This window comes from Triticum dicoccoides, chromosome 4B (assembly GCF_002162155.2).
Source record: "Triticum dicoccoides isolate Atlit2015 ecotype Zavitan chromosome 4B, WEW_v2.0, whole genome shotgun sequence".
Classification (NCBI taxonomy): Eukaryota; Viridiplantae; Streptophyta; class Magnoliopsida; order Poales; family Poaceae; genus Triticum; species Triticum dicoccoides.
Window position 1 is genome coordinate 405,238,304 of NC_041387.1, and position 4,643 is coordinate 405,242,946.

Consider the following 4,643-nt stretch of genomic DNA (forward strand, 5'->3'; position numbering starts at 1 on the left):
TGCTCTGCATTTATGTTTTGCGGTCTCAGAAAGGGCTAGTGAGATACCATTTTGTTATATCATGTTATGATTGTTTTGAGAAAGTGTTGTCATCCGAGTTTTATTATTATCGCTTGCTAGCTGATTATGCCATTGATATGAGTAATTGTGTCACCTAAGTGTTATTGTGAGTATGGTTAGTTCATAATACTTGCTGAAACTTGAATGCTGACTTTGCATGTTTACAACAACAAGAGCAAACAGAGTTTTTAAAAGTTTTTCTTTATCACTTTCAGTTTATCAACTGAATTGCTTGAGGACAAGCAAATGTTTTAGCTTGGGGGAGTTAATACGTCTCCAACGTATCTACTTTTCCAAACACTTTTGCCCTTGTTTTGGACTCTAACTTGCATGATTTGAATGAAGCTAACCCGGACTGATGATGTTTTCAGCAGAACTGCCATGATGTTGTTTTATGTGTAGAAAACAAAAGTTTTCGGAATGTCCTGAAAATCCACGGAGGCAAGTTTCAGAAAATATAAAAAATACTAACAAAAGAATCAAGACCAGGGGCCCCACACCCTGTCCACGAGGGTGGGGGCGCGCCCACCCCCTGGGCACGCCCCCTGTCTCGTGGGCCCCCTGAGGCTCCGCCGACCTCAACTCCAACTCCATATATTCCGTCTCGCGGAGAAAAAAATCAAAGAGAAAGTTTCATCGCGTTTTACGATACGGAGCCGCCGCCAAGCCCTAATCTCTCTCGGGAGGGCTGATCTGGAGTCCGTTCGGGGCTCCGGAGAGGGGGATTCGTCGCCGTCGTCATCGTCAACCATCCTCCATCACCAATTTCATGATGCTCACCGTCGTGCATGAGTAATTCTATCATAGGCTCGCTGGACGGTGATGGGTTGGATGAGGTTTACCATGTAATCAAGTTAGTTTTGTTAGGGTTTAATCCCTAGTATCCACTATGTTCTGAGATTGATGTTGCTATGACTTTGCTATGCTTAATGCTTGTCACTAGGGCCCGAGTGCCATGATTTCAGATCTGAACCTATTATGTTTTCATGAATATATGTGTGTTCTTGATCCTATCTTGCAAGTCTATAGTCACCTATTATGTGTTATGATCCGACAACCCCGGAGTGACAATAATCGGGATACTTCTCGGTGAAGACCGTAGTTTGAGGAGTTCATGTATTCACTATGTGTTAATGCTTTGGTCCGGTACTCTATTAAAAGGAGGCATTAATATCCCTTAGTTTCCACCAGGACCCTGCTGTCACGGGAGGGTAGGACAAAATATGTCATGCAAGTTCTTTTCCATAAGCACGTATGACTATATTCGGAATACATGCCTACATTACATTGATGAATTGGAGCTAGTTCTGTGTCACCCTATGTTATAGCTATTACATGAGGAATCGCATCCAACATAATTATCCATCACTGATCCAATGCATACGAGCTTTTCACATCTTGTGCTTCGCTTATTTACTTTTCCGTTGCTACTGTTACAATTACTACAAAACTATTATCTTTACTTTCGCCACTGTTATCATTACTATCATACTACTTTGCTACTAACTACTTTGCTACAGATACTAAGTTATCCAAGTGTGGTTGAATTGACAACTCAACTGCTAATACTTAAGAATATTCTTTGGCTTCCCTTGTGTCGAATTAATAAATTTGGGTTGAATACTTTACCCCCGAAAGCTGTTGCGATCGCCTACACTTGTGGGTTATCAGTCGGCCGGACCCGATCTAGGGTTTCGGCGCGCCCTGGCGACGCGGCTGTGCAGGGGCGCGCGTGCAAAGCACGCGCGTGGAGGTTCCCGGGGGCGGCGACTTGTGGAGAGCTGCGGCCGGGCCCGATCTGGGCCTTGGCAGGCCGCGCCTCGTCGTCGTTGCCCTAGGGTGTTGTGGTGCTACTGGCCAGGCGCTGGGGAGAGGGCCAGCGCGAATCTGTTGTGCCACTGCCTCGCATCTGGGCGGATGGCGCCACCGTGGGCGTGTGGGTCGGATCTGGGCCCACACGTGTTGGGGGCTGGCGCTTGCGAGGGTGTGCGTCAGTTGTTGTTGCAGCCGGCCACATGCAACGTGGGAGAAGCTGTGGGAGATGAGTGGCACCGTTACTCGTGTTGCATCCTCCTGTTGGTGGTTCGGTACGCTCGCCGCTGCTTCGGATGGGAGGACGAGATGGTGGTGGCTGGAGGGAGAGGAATGGCCTTGCTGCGGTTGTTGCATCTTTCGTCGGGAGATGAATGGGCGACAGGCGTTACATCCTCAGGGAGACGAATGGTGTTGTGCTTGGTTACATACTTCCGGTGGGAGACGAATGGCGCTGCTAGGGGTTGCATCCTCCGTCCAGTGGGGTATGCGGATGTAAGGTTGGAAGCACATCGAGCTTGCCGGGGAGGTGTGGTTGGCCGTGGAGGCAGGGATAGTGGTCTGGTGTGTAGGTTGATCAGATCCTGGGTTCGGGCTATGCAGGTGAGAATGCCGGCGAAAGTCGTACTATAGTTGCGGCCGGAGTCGTCGATGGCGGCGCTTTCAGGCGTCGCTCCCTTGTTGGAGGCTTCGATGTAGCTGCTCTCACCTTGCCTTTCCCGATGTGCTCCGGGAGAAACCCTTGATATAGTTTAGATCGGACGATAGCGGCGCTATTCGGCGTCGCGTTCTCTCTTGGGGGCATCGTCCTAGAGGTGGATCTGGTCAGAGGGACCCGTGGCTCGTGAGGATGTGTGTGTTGTTTGCCGAAAGGCGCTGTTTGTATGGTTTTTAGGTCCGATTTTTCTCATAAACTGAACCAACCTTTTTTCTCCTGATCAATGAATTTGGTAGATCAACTACCAACATTCGAAAAAAATGTGTTGCTTCAGTTCAACACAGGGGGAAATGCCCCTCTACATATGCTCCTCGTCACCCACCTTATAGCATGCTACGGCAGCATGATTGCACGGTTATAGCAGTTCAGATTCTTTTGTCCTGGTTTACACGTACACTTCAGCAGATGTATTTTTACGTTTTAGCAGAGTTATCAGATGTCACTGGACAAGGACACGAGTGATTGTCCCTCTGAGCTCTCGTCCATATGATATATAGTACTGGTAAAACACTTGTCAATTAGCATGGTGATGACGAAGCTTAAAACAATGTTTGGACCGAGAAGTTGAAGCCCCTCTCCGCCATGCGCCAGGCTGTGCGAATGTGACTTTGAGAGGCTGGCTTGCTTCCGGGGAAATGCAAGATGATTCTTTTTTCTTGGAAAAGATGAAGAGAAGATGTAATGCAAGGGGGCAGAACGTGCGTGATCTTATCCCCACATCTTAGCATCCCTTGCTCCTGGGCAACCCGAAAAAGAGGTCAACAACAACTCCAAGGCCAAGGGCGGGGAAGGGGGCCTATACATTTCTGGGTCCATACGCCCGTCTTTCTCAGCCATTAGACACGCCCAAAAACCACGTCACTGTTCATTAAGCAAAGATCTTAGAACACACAAGAAAACACCACACCGGTCTCCGTCTCGTTTCGATTTTCAGCACGGCCTCCTCCCCCTCATCATCCTCCTCTCCCGAGCCCGAACAAGGCCGTGTCTCCACCCAACACGGCGGCCGCACCACACCTACCACCTGTGCGTGCGTGCGCGCGCACCAATCCAAGCCGCTTCCCTTTAGACCCAACATTGCCAAGATAATACGAGTACTTCTACATTGGATTGGCATGTCACGTACACGGCCGGTAGGCGTGGGCTTGCCGATCACATTTGGGGATTAGCTTTTCTCCTCGCGCGTTGGCGGAGGCGGTCGGTCGTGCTCGGCCGACGCTGACACGCCAACCGCCGGCCGGTAGGCCAGCCCACCAGAACCCGGCGCCTGCAAGTGTCGATCCGGCCCATGGCCATGGCGATGGAGGACCACCCCGTACGTGTCTCCATCGGTCGACTGCTCCTAATAGAGTATTGCGATACGGCACTTCAAGGGCAGGCAGAGGCAGCATATATCAAGGGTTCCAGAAAGCCACCAACATTTTGTCTCTCTAGCTTAGCTATAGCCTTCCTCTGCCGTCCCAAGACAAGGAACTGCCGGAGCGACGGCAAGAAAGGTATCATTCATGTCTTTTGGCAACAAAACACAACCAAAACAATGTTCGGCGCCGTTAGCCCGATCCGTAGAAAAGCCAAGCGCCTGCAGGCATGCCAACCAGAAAATACCCCCTCGTTTTAACTCGGCCAATGTTAGACTATGTATAGCTTCTGTACCTATGTACGTATATGGTACATATTGTAACACAACCATTATATATAATGAGATAAGCCACCCCTAGAGGGTTGTGCTGGTTCCCCAAAACTTATTGTCTTACATGGTATCACGCTAGGTTACGATCGCTTCCGCTTCTAAACCCTAATACCCGCACCGCCGCCGCCGCCTTCACCGCCGCCGCCGCGCCACCGATCGCGCCGCCGCCATGTCGAGCGCCGCCACCACCGGTTCCACTGCTGCGGGCTTCCTCCCGGCCTCTCTTGCGGCTCTGCTCAACCTCCCGCTCGATGCCGTCTCTGTTCCGGCTCCGATCGGGACAAGGAGCATCGGCTCCGTCTTCTCCACGCCGCCGGCGCCCTCGCTTGGGCGTGACCTCGTGGTCCACACCGCGGCGCCGCC